Here is a 20,084-nt window from a genome sequence, read left to right on the forward strand (position 1 = left end):
AAGCAAGACTGGGGACCAGAGTACCTAAATTAGCTCTCAGTTCTGTGGATCCAAAATGCTTGGCTAATCCCAGCTCCAACCCACGAGATAATGCTTTTAATTTCCCATAGCTATATTTTAAGAATGATTGCACTTTAATTATAGGCAAGATGATATTTCAGGACATCTGGAAAAATGTCTATAACTCTTAAATCTATTCAACAGATTTTTAAAAAGCATTTAAAGCTCCTTTGGTAGAAAAGTAATGAAGGTGTTATGTAAATGTAGGTTATTATTACAACTTAATGACATTCCCTCCAAACAAAAACTGCTAAAATCCACAAGGTGCAGAATAAAGTGCACACACTTCCTATTATGTGGGGCAATTAATGAAGCACATAAACAGTTTATTCAGTCACAGAAAGATAGCTAGTAATAATAAACACCTGGGCCTAAGGATCCAATTGCAGTAGCTGTGTATCTGTCCCAAAGGGGAGAAAGCATTCAATGGATTCACGTCCTATCCTTCCTCCCCCCTCCATACCTAGAACCCACACACACACACACACGTGGACACAGGCCAACTTAGGGCCAGAGCAGACTTAATAAGGGGTGACACTCCCTCTGCTTTAGGAAAGCTATGAATAAAGTCTATGTTGAACTATGAACCCAATCTTACCAGAAAGGCATTCCGGCTATGAATCCACTGAAACAAAATCACACATTTGTACACTGGCCAATTTCCATTATCCCTCCTAATGGTGCAAGAGTAGGCCCATCACTAAAATATAATAACTAAAAAGTTTTCTTTCTAAGTATACCAACATGTACTTGACATTGGAATGCACAAGTTTTAGACCTTTTAGAAGTGTTTTTAGAAGTGTTTTTTAGAAGTGTTTTATTCTAGGCAAAGCAGTAACGAGGAGAGACAAACTGGAATTACAGTAAACAGAGGGAATAGCTCAGCCTTTGATGAACCATTTGCCATAGTGAATCTGCACGGTGTATAATCAGCCTTGGTGGGGACTGGAGAAACTTTGCTCTTTCAAAACCCACGCCAAGTTACACAAAGACCCGCATTCATATAGGTTTAAGTGGAAGACGGCTACATACAGCTCCATTTGAGCTTGTCTCTGAAATTGTAATGTCTTTCTCCAAATCCAATTTTCCAAATGTGCTCATCACTAGTAATTTTTTTCCTCCCTTTATTTGAATGTGTCTATAGTAAATGGAGATGGTTTAGTGGTCACCATATTAATTCAAGAATAAGAAATGAAAAAAAGATTCGTTTCTTATTCTGCAATTTTAAATACAAACTAACAACAAAACAAAAAACCCTCTAAATCTTCCTTATGGATTTTGATAGTTCAAAAATATGCAGAGCACTTGAAAGCAATAAAAGAAATAACCTAAGAAAATTAAGCAAAATGAATTTGCAATTAGTTTGTGAAATTGCGATAAATGCATTTTGAAAGCAAAGAGTAAAATGTAACTTTCTTCAGTATAATTTGAAATTGCCTTTTGTGCTTAATATAGTTCACTTATAATTAGATGAAGATTTTGTTCTGGTTTGAAACATTCAAAGTTCCATCTTGAGATTGCTATGTACTATGTACACAGAACTTTTCAGCAAGAAAGTCTGCTGCTGCCGCCGCCGCGTTTGCTGTGACAGCCTTTATCCTAGTTTTATAGAAATGAAAGAGTGAAAGAACACAGCTGGCTCTAACAATGGAGCATGTTCAACGTTAGGCCAAACACTTTCGATATTGCAAAATATTGCAGGCTATATTTATAGCTCTTACCAGGTTTTTGAAATTCATGCTGATACTGCCTTACTCCTGCTTATTGGACCAAATTGCCATTTAATGATTGAATTATCTTTTGGTTTAAAAAATTGCCTTCAAAGGCAATAGCACTTGGACTAACCTCTTGGCTGTATCAAAACAGCAATAAGTTGAAATCCTTTCTGAAGTAATCCAAGATGTCTTTAAAATTCAAGATCACTCATGCTGCAGAGAGAGTTTAAGACTTTTATGTTGATCTGCCTTAATTTTCTGCAAGGAAAAAGAATATCCTCCTTCTGATCACCTCTCTCTGTCATGAAATTGTTCCCTGACTCATCTGCCAGCACCTTCCAGAAAACCACCCAAGGGAAATCAAACATAAGTCTCGGGTAATTGCCTATACTCTGTTTAAACTTTCTCCCTCCCTGGAAGTTTTTTTTTTAGATAAAGAATTCTCCTATATTTTATAAAATTTTGTGATTTGGGGAGTGCTAGTAGGGACTCATATTCTTTAGCTTTAATCAGAGGAAGCAGAAAAGAGCTTTAATAAGAGTATCAGTAAAAAGAAGCAAGCAGTAGTTCTAAGTTTAATGACTATAAGCTCATCAGGGCAAAGTTTAGCAGGACAATGGGATACCTGCAAGTTCCTCAAGATGCCTACATGCTGCCAGACAGGAGTAGCTCCAGGGCTGCCCTATCCTTCAGCCCAGAGTTAAAGTTCCCTAAATCCCATAGTATCTGTGTATTTAACTCATTATCCTATATCATCACCATTACATCAGTGAGACCTTTGAAGATGTGTACTTCCTGATGCAATAATAATGATAAGAATGATCATTTAATGAATGCCTACTATGTACCAAACAATATATTATGTATTTTATAAACATTTCTTAGAAAACTCAGTTTTTTTTAGAAACCCCCAAACTCAGTGCCTGTTATTTCTCACAACTTTGAGTATTGGGTGGGTGGTTCTTACACTGGTCTCACTGGGATCATCGAGATGTCTGTATAATAATTTGACTGGGACCAAGGTAAAAAATAGTCTCACATTCATGTTTGTTTGTTTGTTTGTTTTTTCCACTATGGCTGCTGCATCCTGCCAACCTTGGACAGTGGCTGCCATCAAAGCTACCCAAGAGATATCTGTCAATCGAAAGATTAAGAAAGCCTGATAAATGGACTTGTGAAGAAAATATTTATAGAAGTTGTTAAATTGACCCACAAGTCCTCTAGCTGGTTCTCCCTAGAATTGTAGGACTTCACAAAGCCACACTTCCTACCTGCAAAGAGTGGTCTGCTTTTTTTTAGAACCAAAGAGGGGCTTAGAACCCAGAGGCCTCCAAGGAGAGACCTATACTTCTCAGATTTACTTATGAATAAGAATCACCAAGACTTTTTTAAAAGTCAAATAAGAGTCAAATAAGAGACTGCTCAAATAAGAGTCTCACAGTGTGGAGAATAGTCATATCCTCTGTTTTTGCCCCATATTAGCAAACATAGAAGGTTTTCACTTTTTTTTTACTTTGATGCTTTGAGGAGACTATCGCTTTCAATCATAGCATTCTGGTGTTCTTCCTCAGTAATTCTTAATTTACTCTACTTAGAACACAGTGGTTTGAGTAATTGTCTAACTCTCAACCTATTCCCAATCTTCTGATTTCCAAATAAAGCACTTTGAGGACAATAGCTGTGTCTTATTTATCTAGGATCTTCCAAACTAACCAGCAAGGTGACTGCAACATAGGAAACACACAGCAATTTTTTTAATTCAAGTCTTTTAAAAGTGTTCATAAAAGAAACTCTGCTGGATAAAAGTCTCATAGTATACATGGTGATGTAGTAGCAGAGAATGCACACAACATAAATATCTCAGCTATTCATATTAGGCTTATGGTAAAATTAGTATTTATTACCAACATGAAATAAGGCAAGTAGCTGAGAGGTGAATTTATCTCTTTGTGAATCCTATTGTACTGTAATTATCAGACTCACAAAACTGGGAAGGAACAGAGAGAGGAGAGGATTAAAAAAAAAAAGAAGAGCTATGAATGTGTACCAGCTCCCCACAATAAAAGTAATCATTATTTACTGCAAACATGTACTGATAAAAATTTTTTAAATCACAAAACTTGATTGTCAGTTACCCTTTACTTCTTACTTGGGTAAATTTGTCTCTCCTTCATCTGCGACCTCCTTGTAAGTCAAAGTACTCCTCATGATACATATAATTATAACTGATATATCAGAAAATAGCACCCAATATTTGATTAGTGAAAAAGGGAATGTAGAGACAAATACTCTAAGGATTCTTGTTTGTCATTTTTTAGTAAATAAATTGCAAGCTATCAGGATGCTGATACAGTAAGGTTCTAGACTGCAGTCTGTAATGGATGAAAAAAAGGATTGAAAACATGCATATTTATGGTTGTTCAGCTCTACAGTATATTCTTAAAATTAATAGTAGTTTTAAAAACTTAATTTATTCCATACTTATTCATTCCAAAACTTAGGTCTTTAAATATTATCAGGGTTAACTCATCAGTATTACTGCTGTTGTTCACATAAGAGCATCATTACATCATTCATTCACTGATTGAGGGAATAACTTAGTCGAATTATTTTCCCTGTTTGATTTAAGTGCAGGAAACAGTGCATTTCTGTTTATTTTATGCACAAAGCATAGCAATACATTAATCCTGCAAACCATGGAATACAGGCATATTTTCAAAAGTGAATGCCTTTTTTTTTAGAATTAAAACAGTCCCCATGTGATAACCCCTACTAAAATAGATTCAACACTACTCTCAGGAGAGGACATCTTTTTTCCACAAGAGCTCAAAACAAAGGATTGACTTTAATACTAAAATGCTTGTACATATGCCATTTTCTTCAATTCGGTTGTTTTCCCAACCATTCTTGGCCTTCGTGACGAAGATGAAAAGCCACCTTCTCTGTGAAATGCTATCTAACTTTCTCTCACTATTCAAAAATGGTCCGTTGCTTCCTCTGGTCTCACCTCACGTTTTCCATACTTTTATTCTAGAATTTCATTAGTGAACAGGTCTGATGCCAAGAATGAATGAACTTCATTCCTTCCACAGCATAATATGGCTTCCCGTGTGGCAGCCCTTAGGAATACAACAAGAAGTGTGATGCTGGCCCATCTGACGGTGGTGTAATAGTTTCCACTTCCCCTACAGTGTAGCTCTATTAGGGTCAATCAGTTGAGTAAACCAAGGGTAGCAGGTGACACGAGTGTTGTGAAGCCCATAGCCCTGCATACAGGACTCTAACTGTCCTTAGTGAATTCCTTTTTCTCCTTCTACTTGAAATTCTACATTTCTCCCATTCCCCTACTTCTTTCCTTCAGTCATTCCTGATCTGTGTCTCCTCATCATGCAGAAACAATTGAGCCCATTATTTTTCTCTCCCCTAACATCCATCATCTCCTCAGTGTCCTAAGACAGAAACCCAAAGTTCTTCAACTTTCTTCTTTCCCCAACTTTCATGTTCATGAAAAACCGGTGCTTCTTACCCAACTTACTACTGTGTTCATCCTCCTCTCCTCTCTCAGTCTCCTCTGGTCCAGCTTTCATTTTCTTTTCATTTTCTTCCTGGACTCTGTGAATGTCTTAGTTGGTCAGTTTGATTGTGTGCTATCCCAATACCCATTTGTTTTCTACTTTATGCCAGCGTTAACTAAGACACAAAGCAGATTATTTCTTTCTTATCACCCTTTCCTTCATTAAAGGTCAAGGATGGCTTTTAATTACCTTTAGAATAAGGTGCTGAGAGGTCCCAGCGTATGAGATTCTTCATAAGTTGGTCTTACTTTATGCTGTGCTCTCTAAATTCAAGTAAAATATATTCCCTCTGCTCCAGAACACACACTGAAGTGATCAGATTATCATTAGAAAAACATGAGTGTGAAATGTAGATATAATGTCAGATGCCATGCTGCCTAGGCAGCTTTATTATCCTCTGTCCAAAGAGAGTGATTCTGTCCCTAATAGATGTGGATAATCCAATCACTGCAACAGAATAAAGAGAATGATGAACATCATAAAGTGAGCTGGGACATCTGCTAAAAACTTTTCTTCCTTCTAAAGCACTCAGCTCTTATGTAGACTGTTTCTATGATTTCTAAGACTGAATAGGAATTTGAAAGCTAGAAAAGAGAGTAAAATAATCAAATCCAATCTTTACATTTTACAGATGAGAAAACTAATAGGAATTTAAGCTAGAAAAGAGAGTAAAATAATCAAATCCAATCTTTACATTTTACAGATGAGAAAACTCAAACCCAGACTATTGACAGATTTGTCCAAGCTCACACAACTAGAAAAAATACTTTCCTTTCTCCCACCCCCCAAAATAAAAGGTTAACAGATTTTACAGTATTAAACAATGGATTCACTTTTGAATTTTTCTAGGGAGCAAACTCATTTGTATGCCACAGCTTCTGTTCCAATGCGGTTTCATTGCTAAAACTCACTTCTTATTTTGCATTTCCAATTAGACTTGAGGTGAAATGTCTCTTTATGGAAATCTTGACTCACTTTTACCTGTCGCTGTGGGTGTACTAAAGTATATGAAGTTATAAAAAGATATGAAATATGAATATAATCTAGTTTAATTATTTCCATCCTCCAAAGACGATGATTGCAGTTGGATGTCAGTGAAATCTCCAGTGGTTGAACTACATGCTTGGAAAAATAGTGAACAGAATAAAAGGCTAGAGAATGGGGAGCTGTGAGAGGACTTCCAAAAAAGAACATTTATCTCACCAAAAAGAACATGTTCCCATGATGGAAAAATTGCAGCTTCATATAGCATCAGTGAGTCAAAGATGATGACAACATTGGCAAAGTTAAACCCATCCAAGTTCAGTCAGTATATATAGATCATTGAGCTACTTTTTGAGAGAAAAACAGCACTTAAAACATTCTTATTTGATAACTTTACTTAGAGACTTCCTGTCTCTTTTTTTTCCATTAGTTAGAGGCCAAATCTCTTTGGCAAATGGATCAGAACTGCACTTGAAACAAACCGGCTGCTGAGGTGCAAATCTGTGAATGGGCAGGTGTCAGCAGCCCTCTCTAACTTTCAGGATGATCTGTATCAGTATAATCACTGGCATCTGAGTTTTAAACATTCACTTTTGTATTCGCAATTTTTATCTTGCTGATTCACTGTGATCTCTGGCCTTTCCAGGATAGACATCTTGGAGTTAAGATTTCCCAAAAATCTGAAGGAGCTACTGCTGTGGGCAACACCTTCACCGCTCTCAGACTCCTGGTGAGTTGGTTTGATCTGAATAAGAGTAAAAGGCTTTCTGTCCATTTCCCCCTGGACAAGCACTTCCTATGCGTGAACTTCAGTGTCAGAAGTGTCTTCCCTAGTTTCTACTTTCTGCAGTAGTTTCCATTTCCTTGCTCTTCTCTTTCATCTTCTGGCCCTAAGAACTTCCCTATGAAGGCATAGACAGCCATCATCCCTACCTCCATGTGCACCGTGGTGGTCTAAAGACATGGGTTTATATCCCATTTCATATGGTCTTTTGTGTTTCTTAATTCTGTACTCAAAGCATTCTCTTCATGTTCAGACCAATGAAGAAATGCGGCACGTATATCTCTTTATTCAACATACAGAGTGGGGAAGGAGAGGAGAGCAGTTGCTCAGTTATTTATCAGAGCTGCAAATGTGGAGGGTATGCTCATCTTTAAGGACTTATAACTGAATCAGGAGGAAATTTAAAACATTTTTGATAATTTAGACTTCCTGTATGTTTTTCCACTAGCCAGAGAAGTTTATCCACGGATATTAAAACTGCATGACATTTACATGTATATTCATAATAACCTATTGCCTCCTCTGTCATCAAGACAAAATGATAGCATGTTTGTAGCTCCTTTACACATCCACCCCTGTACATTGTTTAGTGACTGATTATTTTTGACCTCTCTTTCCAAAGCTTCCTTCCTTCTCTCTTAATTTCATCATTTTATATGTATAAAAAGTTTGAAGGCTGGCTATACATAGTATAATTTTTCTAGATTCTGTGCCTTTTTAGGGATGATCTTAGAGGACACAACATCTAGACTTCCCCACTGATTATTTTTCCATGACACAGCTCCTCTTGGTTTGACATGAGTGAAATGAAAATGGAGACTGTGGCCCCAAGCTCTCATGGGGAATGAAAAAGGAAGATCAAGTTAGAGTCCTGAGGCAACCAACATCTCAGCTTTCTTGAGTGACCTTCATATTCTGGATCCCTAGGATATTTTTCTTATTTTTTCCTTTTATTAGCACGTTTGCAATACATAATGTTTACGTCCCCCCATTTCCCAAGAACACCTATCTCTCTGATTTTCATTATCTTTTATTTGGCACTGAATTTATATTCAGAGTGTCTCATATAAGAGAAACCACATGATAGCCCCTGTTTTTGGATAGGCAGAACCAATAGTATAATAATAATAGCCATATTTCTAAAATCAATACACAGATTTAACACAATCCAAATCAAAATACCAACAGCTTCCTTCATAGAACTAAAGAAACTCTAAAATGCATATGGAACCCACAATAGCAAAAGAGCCAAACAAGAGGCATCACAGTCCCAGATTTGAAGTGTGTCTGATTTATTGCACTTAATATAATATGATGGTCTCAAGGTGCATACATTTTCCCACAAATGAGTTAAGTTTATCTTCCTTTATGTCAGAGTAGCACTCCATTGTGTGTAAATACCACATGTTCTGTATATTGATGGACTTATAGAATGTTGCTGAGATTTAGCTGTTGTGAACTGTGCTGCTTTAAATGTGGGTATGCGTGTACCACTGCAATACAATGTCTTTAATTCTTTCAGGAAAATACCTAGAAGTGGAATAGCTGAGTCAAATGGAATTCTAGTTTAGTTTTTTGAGGATTCTCCACACTGACTTTTATAGTAGTTTACTGGAGACCCCTGAAACATTCTCCTACAGTAGTTGTACCTATACATTCCCACCAACAATGTAGAAGGGATCCTTTTTCCCTGAAATCTTACTGACAGTTGTTATTATTTGGTGTTTTGATGATGGCCGTTCTTTATGGGATGGAGTCAAGTATCAGTGTTAATTTGGATTTCTCTAATGGCCAGCAATGTTGAGCTCTTCTTCATGTGTTTGTTGGCCATTTTTACTTCTTTTTCTGTGAGATGTCTATTCATTTCACTTGCTCATTTTTTTGATTGGGCCTTTTATTTTGTGGGATTTAATATTTTTGAGTTATGTTTATATTATAGATATTAGTCTTCTGTTTGAGGAATAGCTGACAATTTTTTCCCATTACGTATGTTGTCTTTTCACTCTGTTGGCTGTTGTTTTGTTTTTGTTTTGTTTTGTTTTCTTATGCAGACACTTTTTAATTTGATATGATCCCTTGTGTTGACTCTTGGTACTATTTCCTATGCAACCAGGGTTCTGTTCAGAAAAATCCTTGCCTAACTTCAAGATTTTTAACTATTTTCTTTCAGTAGATTAAATATTTCTATTTTAATATTTAACTATTTGATCCACTTTGACTTCGGTACGTGATGAGAAATATGGGTTTAGAGTCAATCTTCTGCATGTGGATAGCCAGTTTTCCCAGCACCATTTATTAAAGTGTATGTTTCTGGCCCCTTTGTCAAAGATCAAGTAGTTGAATGTGCTTGGGTTGTTTTTGCATCCTCTATTCTCTTCCACTGATCCACGTCTTTTTGTGCCAGTACCATGCTGTTTTTATCACTATAGCTTTGAAATGTAACTTCAGCTGGGACTGTGATGCCTCCTGCTTTGCTTTTCTTGTTCAGGATTCCTTTTGCTGTTCTGAGTCTCTCTGATTCCATATGAATTTTAGGATTGTTTTCTCCAGTTCTGTGAGGAGTGCTATTGGTATTTTGATTGAGATTATGTTAAATCCATGTATGAATTTTGGAAATATAGTCATTTTGACTATATTGATTCTGCCTACCCAGGAGCAGGGGATATCTTTCCAATTTCTGATACTTTTTTCCTAATATTTTTCTCAGTAGATTCTTTCTTTTTGAGGGGTGGGTATCAGGGATCAAACTCAGGCCCTCGCACTTGAGAGGCTGGCAGCAGAACCACTGTGCCAAACCCCCGGCCCTAGATTCATTATTCATATACAAGAACACTGTTTATTTTTATGTGTGTTAATTATGTATCCTGATACATAGCTGAATTTGGATACTAATTCAGAGGATCATGTCATCTACAAATAATGATAATTTGACTCCTTCCTTTCCTCTACATATCCCTTTTTATTTCCTTTTCTTGCTCTAGGCTATTTATCTAAATTCAAGTTTTACGGCTGGGGATTTAGCTCAGTGATTCTGCTGCCTGCCTTGCAAGCACAAGTACCCAAGTTCAATCCCTGATACTAAAAAATTTAAAAAAAATTAAATTCAAATTTTATTCTGAAAATTTTTAGAAATTAAAACAATATATAATGATATCCTATTAACTGATCTATTTTCTAGTTGAAACTTCTCAGGCTTATATAAACTATGGTATTTAAGAATATTTATTTTTATTACATATATCACTTATATATTTAATAAGAAAGAAAGATAAATATGCTTATTAATCCTCAGTTGTAAAATGAAGAAAATAGTATTTCCCTCATGAAGTTACTATGGGGATAAATGAAATAAAATACTTAAAGTGTTGGGATCTAGTACTGTATGTGACATATAAAAAGTACTCATTAATGTCATATATTATTATTAGATTAAGGATGTTGATAGTATTTACTATACATACATACCACAAATAATGGATTTCAATGGTTTGTGCCTAAAACTCAGAATGGATAACCAGTGACTTTTCATTTGGTATCAAAATAGGTGTTGGTGATTGACCTAATTTTTCATTTTCAATGAGTTGATGTGGCATTTTGTAGTCTGAGCATAAGTGGACAATTCATTCCAAAATAGCTGAATGATGAGCCCAAACACTTGACCTGCTTTCAGCCTCCTTATGAAGAGTTAGGGCAGAAAGTTTATAGCTTAGCCCATTTGGCATTTAGGCACTCATGAATGTTAAAGAACATCAACCCAGGCACACCACACTTCTCACATTCTAAGTGAGTCTGTGGTTTATCATTCCTGCTGGGGATGATTCAAAAGTGGAGTAGGTACAAAAGTTGCTTGAGAATTAAAAGGCTGCAGATTTCTACTCATTCTAATGGGGTTCAGATCCACTATCTTGGAAAATACTATACTACTACTACAAGACTGCTTTTTTAAGTAAAATGTTTTGGACAAAACAAAAGATAATAAAATTAATAAAAATTTAAGAGGTAGCATAACACAAGGCATAGTCTCAATGACTTCAAAAGGATCTTGCCACTAAGTCGGTCTGACTTTTGAAATTACTAGCTATGTTATGACCTTGGCAAGGCACTTACCCTTTCCCCCTCTGGCTTCACCCTTCATGTTTCCCTCAACCCCCTCAGTCAAGTGAGGTGACAAATAACTTCACCTTATTTAACAACCCTGATCAATTGGGAGTATCTTCCTGGGGACTGAAATTGAGAAGAATTATAAAGTTGAACAAGAGTCCTATGCATGATTAGATGTCCAACATAGGAAAAGGAACACGAGTTATTTTAATGTCTATTTTTAAGACTTATCCTGGATTGGAGAATCTTTTGTTTTTGTTTTTTGTGGGTTGTTTGTTTGTTTGTTTGTTTTGTACCAGGGATTAAATTTGGGACCTTGTGCTTATGAAGCAGGAGACAGAACCACTGAGCTAAATCCCTGGCCCTGCTTTAAATTTTGTCCAATTTAAAACAAATTTATCAGGTCTGCGATCACCCGGCGGCGTGCGCGTGAGCTCCCGGCCTGCGCGGGAGCTCCCGGCCTGCGCGACAACAGACCCAGGAAGGACCCAAGGACCCCAGAGGGGGTTTTTTTCAGCTGCCTGCCTACCTGCCTGTCTGCGATCACCCGGCGGCGTGCGCGTGAGCTCCCATACATAAGTAACACCAGAGAGATTTCTACACAGTAATAAAAATGCCCCTATCTAGTAGATGGGTGGTCTATTGAAATTTGAACTTTTTTCTATGCTATAGTGAGAAAAAAAATCCTGAAGATTGTTATAAAAATAAATCACCTTTGAGCCACAAAATTTAGCTGTGCTTTCTCTGCTTTAACATAATGAAGATGGGTAGGATTGGAAACCTTCTCAGGAAATGTTTAATTTTATTTTCAAAAACAGGTATATAGAGGAGACATTTTGTGTTTCAAAGTTTGAGAAGAAAGAATTGCCCAACTTCTGTGGGCACAGATCTTTATAACAGAGAAACATATGTGAAGCCTCTAGCAGGAGGGGCTGCTGAGATTAGCTCTGACGTAAACTGCATAGATCAGTGGGTACTGTGGTGTGTGGGACTGAAAATGTTGACCTCACCAGACATGGTGGCACACACCTAAAACCTCAGCATTGTGAGGCCAACCTCATAGTAAGTTTAATACATAGTAAGTTTAAGGCCACCCTGAACTACATAAAAAGACCCTGACCCCAAAACACAAGAAAAAAGTACAGAAAATGTTGACCTTCAAGCGTCATGATTCTAGGGTGATCTGAAAAGCCATACTTATGGGATGATTTAAGACAGATCTGGGAATCTTTAGCTAAGACTCACCATTCTCCTTCTATCCACACACCATTCTCTCCGCAGAATGACTGCCCTCCATTGAAGGACCACTGAGTCAGTAGAGGGATTTAGTCAGTATGGATCCCCACCCATGACTATCGCCATAGGGCTTGTTGATAGCCAAACTGTGTTGCAGTAAGAATTAAAGGTAACAATACAGAAACCAAACTCTAGATTTACCCCGGTGGCATACAGAATTCAGGACTAGACTTTTAAAATCTTTTTCAAGACAGGGTCTCACTATGTACTCCAGGCTGACTTTGAGCTTGCCATGATTCCAGATTGGCCTTGAACTCAGTTCTCCTACTTCAGCCTCCCAAGTGCTGGGATTACAGGTAAGCACTACCATGTCCAGCTAGATTCCTTTAGGCCATATGAACCCCCTGGAGTGAACAGAGGAAAATGCAAATCTTATGGAAGAAAAATAAGAGACATGCATATTTTTGTCTCCAGAGTTCGGGGACCAATTTCTACAGATCACACAGGAACCATAACTTAGAGATAGTTCCTGGTATATCTTATTGTACTATTTCAATATTTACTGTAGAATTAGCTCCAAAATCACTCTGATAATTTGTCTCCAGAGTTTGGGGACCAATTTCTACAGATCACACAGGAACCATGACTTAGAGATAGTTCTGGTATATCTTATTGTACTATTTCAATATTTACTGTAGAATTAGCTCCAAAATCACTCTGATATCCCTCTACTGCATCTGGCTGATATTCTGTCCCAAGTTCCCATTTCTGTCATCATAGTAAAGGTGTGATTCAAGCTTGAAGTCAGAAAGCTCCGTGTTGGCAATCTATCCTCCCGAAAACTAATGCACACATTCACCCCAGTACCAAATCCCCTCCCCATCACCCATATATTATCTTTTTGATCCTTCCGGATCCCAGAAAATCTTATTCAGTGTTATGTTGTGGTGTGGGGCTCAAAACTGCTGTATGAAACTGCAGAAGACAGTGCACAGCCCAATGCTAACCATGGTTACCTTTTATCAGTTGAGAAAAATCTCACAGAAGAAATCAGCAAAGTAACTATTAGCCCAGAAGAGACAGAACTTCATGTGAGACACCGGAATATGGAAAGGTTCCAAACCGGAAAATGGGAAAACTGTACAGAACATTGTAAGCATAGCCTAGAGGAGAGATTATTGACATCTGAGAGGTGGTGAACTTAGTAAAAATGGCTTCACTTTCATCCCATTTCAGATTGGGTCTTCCTGGACCTATCTGACAGGGTGCTGTTATTGTCTGAAGAGACCTTACTAGCATTTCAGTTTTGATTCAATTCAACAAATGTTTACTCAGTCTCCATGCTTCATGCACATCACTAAAGATGTCACTTACTGGGGAAAAAAAGGAAAGGATGACAACAAAGAAAGTGGATTGTTTTCAAACAAATGTATTGATTTCTACCTGCTGTACTAACCAGAATTTTTACTATGATGATATCAAATTCTTCCTTCCCTTAGTGTCTGCTCTACAAAATCAGCATCTCTTTTCTGCCCCAATCTTTCCATTTAAAGCAAATCAGTCTTGCACCTTATTAGACCCTCACTACTCACTAATTTTTGATTCTCTCCCTCTCCCTCTCCCTCCCTCTCCTCCGCGTCTCTCTTCCTTTTCACCTGGTCCTACTCCATCCCTTCCACATTGCATTTTCACCTCTTCTAGAGAAACTTTAGCGTAAGTCTGGTCAGCTTTCTCTTGCAAAGGTTTACTTGGTTCATTTAAGGCCTAATAGGCTGATTCTTCTAAAGGTATTTGCATTGTTATAGGTGATAAAAATCTTATGCAAAAGAAATAAAGCTGTAATGGTAATTTTAAATCATTAGAAAACCAAGGGAGGATGCCCCTATAATCTCAGGGTTTTCCTGAAGCTCCTCAAAATGTAGCTGGACATCCAATCCAATCCCATTATTTACAGCACTTCTCCGTTACCCAAAAGGTACCTGCTGGAATTTCTTGGTCCTGACTTGGATTCTACCCTGAGCTTTTTCTAGGTGTTCTCGTATCAAAACCAGAAATAGTAGTCCCCGGGATTCTCCAAGAATAACAGTAATTCTCCTGGGACACCCCAAAAAAACTGTCTAATGCCTATATGGCTTGACAGTGAAGGAGTTAATACTCTTAAGTGCCCATCAGGACAAAGCTATTGATCTTAACAGAAATTTGAGCGGGAGACTAGCCACCTGCATTCAGACTGACCACTTTTCTGAGGAATCCTGGGTGGTCTGCCTAAGCAGGTCTTGCCCTCCCCCTGAGATGGGAGGGCAAGGCACTGAGGAGAATCCAGTTCAGTAATGAGCAAAAGAAGGATTAATGGTGCTTCCTGTCCTCAGGTAGAAGCAGGGTATGCAGCAGGGCACTGGAAGAAAAGAAAACAGCAGGATATTAGGTTGCAATGTGGACAAAAACCACTTACATTTTAGATTCGATATCATTCTGGTGATTGAAGAATGGAATTGAAGCCCACTCTGGACTAGCAGGGCAAAGAGTAAGCTGCTGTGCTGTTTTTGTTAAATTTTTAAATATTTCATTCACTTCTTAAAGAACTTTTAAACATCCAGTATTCTAGTTGTCCTCTCTGTTATCTGAAAAGGTATGGGAACTACTTCATAGAACATAAAATGCTCTTAAAGAAGAAGAGAATTGCATTGTGGGTTTTCTTATTGGTTGCATGTTTTTTATATAAGCACTATGTATGAATGTATATAATATAGATAATAAAACATTAATGAATTTATACTCTCACAAGCATAGGCAAACCCTTTTGTCTCAATACAGGGGTCTGGCACCATTGGCTCTGTGAGAGGAATGGAGGCTTTGATCAGTGGAACCCAAAGTCGCCTCTCTAGCGCCTCTTCTGGTGCCCCTGTGAATCAAAATAGGCTGAGACTTTGCAGTTGGAAGTTTAAACAGGGACAAAGGAAATCAGAGGAGAAACAAAGATGAGAATCCAGAAATAAAAGTTACACTAGAAGTCAAATTTAGAGCACTCTCACCACATACAGAAAAGAGATACTCATTATGACATTTTTATGCCGGTTATCTGTACATATTTGCACACTTGGGTACCCATAAATACACAGAGGTGTCAGTGTATTCAAAAGTGCATGCTTCATAGACAGTTCCTGGATTCACATCCAACTCTGCTAACTGACTGACAAAGTAATCAGAATTCACATCAAAGTTAAACCTCCACTTTCTCATCAATATAATTAAAGCTAGACATCTCCACGTTTACTTACAACTTCAAGATCCCAGCCAATTGAACATTGCCAGGTAATCCTAAGAAACTCCCCTCCATAAATTGACCCCTGCCCCATTTCTGTATGCTGAGGATATATGAGGACCTCAAGGACATGGGTGCCCATGGAAGTTTGATAGCTGTGTAAAGAAGAGCCTAGAAAGCTGTGAGTAGAAAGAAGCCATCCACCAGGGTGTAAAAGGAGTTCTGTGACCACTCTGACAAAACATAAGCCTTAGGAGAGTTCTCTTTCTGACACTCGATAGATGAGGAGTAAAACTCTTTCTCCCTGTCTCACTCAAAACTAGTGGTAGAAATCATAGACCTTGAAGTCTCATGGGTTCATGTTCAAATCTCAGCAACACCAGCTACTGTCTATGTACTCTTTGATCAGTTACTATATTTTTCCTTACCTGGGAAAGGATGATCATAATGCCCATATCTTCAAACTTTTTTTTTTCTTTTTTGGTAATGGGTATTGATCAAACTCAGGACCTTGTGATTGGAAAGCAGGCAGTGGCACCACTGAGTTAAAACCCCGGCCCTCTGCAAAGTCTCTTCAGGAATAAATGAGAAAAAGGAGATATTCTCAGATGGTGTCAGGACATAGTAAGTATTCAAAAAGGCTGCAGGTATGGGTGCACATGTGCATTTTAGATACATATTCTTGTATATATTTCAGATATTATATATTTATTATAAATTCTCTGATAAGCTTGATTTATAAAAACTCATGAAAAAATACCATTATTTGGAAGTGGGAAAGTAAAAATTATTTTTTTTGTGAAGGATAAAGGTTTCATTTTCCCTATAAAATATTTTGAAAGCAGAAAAAAATATTATGAGAGGAAAAGGGTAAATGGACACTACATTTCTAGATACCTGGTGAACAAAGAACTATTTTGTAGAGCTTCGTTATTTATGTCATGCTGACAGCTAATAATACTGATGGCTCCAGCCGCTCCCCCATCAGTGATAAGAACTCAAAGATGAAGCGCTTCATTTGTCCATGTAATTGCTAGGTACTTCCTGTGGACTCCCCAATAACGAAAAACCCAAGAGGGCTCATTCCTATCTTGTACAGTGCCCAAAAGCTTAGAACAATCACTGGAAATATAGTAGGTGATAAACAGATACCATACTATGTAGATGCTATGTACTTGTTCTGTTAATTGCTTCTTGTCTGTCTCCTCCTGTTAAGATGTGAGCTCCAGGGCAATGGAGATTGTTTTATTCACCAATGTGCTCCAAGTGCCTAGAATAGTGCCTGTCACATTATGGCTACTTGATAAATGGTTTTAAAATGATGATAGAATAAGGTGGGGAGTTTCTAAATTCTCACTATTTAAAACATTGAAGTTCTAATCATCCAGGCAGCTCAAGGAGTTTTTTAACCTTTAGCTTCAAATGGAGGTTTCAAGGAAAATGACTTCCACTGTCCCTAAAATGCAGAGCATTCAGCTAAATAACCAGACCTTTCAGGAGTTTCTGAGAAGATGAAGACAAGGGAAAAATTTCAGTTCCATATCCACAGTTGCGAAGGCTGTTCCACATTCATCCAAACTCACACTCTCCTACACTGGTTTGTCAAATCTTTTATTTAAATATCTCATTATCTAAGACAATTTTGTACTTACTGTCATGAAGGCTTATGAAACCTGCAAACCTGTCTTGCTGGAACAGGTACAATTTAAGCCAGTGATTGTTCAAGAGAGAAAGAAAAGGTGAAGAATGGCACCATTGTAAAGATTAGAGCAGGAAGGTAGACAGCCCACGGTGCTAACCTCTGTTCTCTGGGGTGTTTGTTTAGGCTCCTCAGACAATGCACGTAGCCTAAAGAAAAAGGGAGAAAAATTGTAAGTCTTCATGTATAATTTTTGTTGTTATATCTAAACTGATAGTTGAGGGCTAGGAGCTGAAACAATATTTTATAGAAGTATCATGTTGAAGTTTTTGCAGGTTTCAAAATATTTAAATATGTAAATTTCAATGGAGAGATGTTCAGATTTTTTGATAGTCTAATGATTTTAAGCATCTCATTTCTAGTCACACACTGACAAAAGATGTTCAGATTGCAGTGTGAGATGGTTTCTATGGTTACAGTTGTTTCCTAGCATTTTAGTGACATCTTTTGTGAGCATTGGCTGCTTCACTTATTTGTCACTAATGTATGTGTAGAACTATAGTTAATAGCCTTGGGCGGACAAAAATTTTTTTTCTGAATGGCTGTATTGTTTTTTAGCAGCATTTTTCAATAAGGTGACAATGCATTAGAATACTAATGGTATGTATGGTATTTTAAGATGTCAAGTTTTCAATAAAATGATAATGAAAATTTTGCATTTCATTTAATAGTTAAATATTCATGAATTTTCACAGCATGATGAACTGAGTGAAAAATAAAGAAACTGTATAATGTATAATACTAAACATCATAAATTAAGTTTCTTTTCATAGAAGCTATTCAAGAGTGTTTAATATATGGTTCTTCATGGCTTTAGACCAATGTGAGCTAAATTAAAGGCATCTAAAAAGGAAACTTGTTTAAACCAATTTAACATATTTTAACACAGCATGTTTACAATGTAACAATACAAAGGAAAATGACACATTACAAACAACATATACAGTATATGGAAAATTATGATGACTAACTGGGGATGTAATCACCAGGCAAGAATATTTTGAAGAAAACAATTGTGAAACAGGAGAATGAGAGTAAGAGCCAGATGACATATCCATGAGTAACAGGATGAAAATAAGATGAATTTAAAGGTTCTGTCCAATGATGATCTGTCAGACATTTGGCTAATCTCTAGAGGATCTTCCTACTGGCCCTGGGCTGCTATAGTTCTAAAGCAAATGTTTAGTGTAAGGGAAAACACTCTCCCCCAATATCACAGATTAAGAATTTTCTTCCAAATTCAAAGTATGCACTAATTCCTTATAATAAATCGTATGTGTGCCGATATATCTTATTGATTCTGTATCTTTATATAGCACACATTATGGATACTATTATATATGAATATTGTTTTGTTGCTCATGCATTTGCTTATATGTATATAAGATGTATGTTTGTTTCTATTTAATGTATGCAAATAACAAATACAGACAATTACAAATAAAGTGAATAACCTTAGAGAGAAATATGAATTATACTAAAAATGGAAAGGATTTTCCAGCTCAATCAAACATCATTAGCAGAAAAATCTAACAACATGTAGTATTTCCTAATGGTAAAGGAAACAAATGTCTTAAAAATAAAAATTAAATATGTATACACAATCTCATATTTTGGAGTTGAAATCTCTGCATTGCCAAACTAACTATAATAAAGTTCTAATGTAATGTTTTTTAAAGACAATTTGTTGTCTTGCAGTAGCATTCTCTCTCACTACCTGTTACAAAGGATGCATCTCCCATAAATATCTGGTGATGCTATGTATGGAGTTATCAGAAAGGAAGTAGCTATTAGAATTCTCATCACTGCTGTGATGTGGAAAACCAAGAAGCTAATATTTGCATCTTTATTAGGGAGACATTGTCAATCGCTGGATTACCCACAATCTCTCTACCAACCTCCTGGCTTAAAATTGTTCAGTGCACGATGCTAACTGTCCAGGCATTCCATTGACCCATCCTATTGTAACTCTTAGATGGAATTGAGTGAAAACTTAGATGGATACAAAGTACCCAGAAGTTGCTTCTATGGAAGAAAAGAATGAGACTAGGGCCAATATAAACTAGACAGAAAACCATAGCTTTAAAGATCCTGCTGATCCATCTAAGAATGTAGACATAGCAACAGAAACCTTGAATCCCTGTAGGTTAAGAGGATCATCACAGTATTACTCTGCCCATACTGGTGATTAACTTGATAGTATGTCTCTCCCCGTAGGTATTATGGTCACTAATTTTTTTAAATATTGAACATATTTAATGTATAATAATAGGAATTCATAAATACAGTTGAGAATCAAAGATAATCCCTTTAAAATTTCTCATATGTTTGAATACTACTATCACAACCCTATCACTTAAAATTTTAGCATTATCCTTCATTCATGTGAAGCAGGTGATCATTTTACATATTAAATTATTGAATTACCAATCAAAACATAATGGGTAAAATTAAAATGTAGGAATTTCATATATTTCTTAATTTGAATATATTCACCAACTTCATTCATTTCAACATACGTACATTTAGTTATTTACTTATTTATTTATTTAATATTAATTAGGTAAATTTTGTCAATCAGTGTAGTGGCTTTACTACTTACAAACTGTATAACCAGATGAAGATAACTACCTTTCACATTTCAGTTTTTTTGATCTATAAATGGGGA

The sequence above is a fragment of the Fukomys damarensis genome, unplaced genomic scaffold (genome assembly GCF_012274545.1).
Source record: "Fukomys damarensis isolate Sample0158 unplaced genomic scaffold, DMR_v1.0_HiC HiC_scaffold_17, whole genome shotgun sequence".
Taxonomy (NCBI): Eukaryota; Metazoa; Chordata; class Mammalia; order Rodentia; family Bathyergidae; genus Fukomys; species Fukomys damarensis.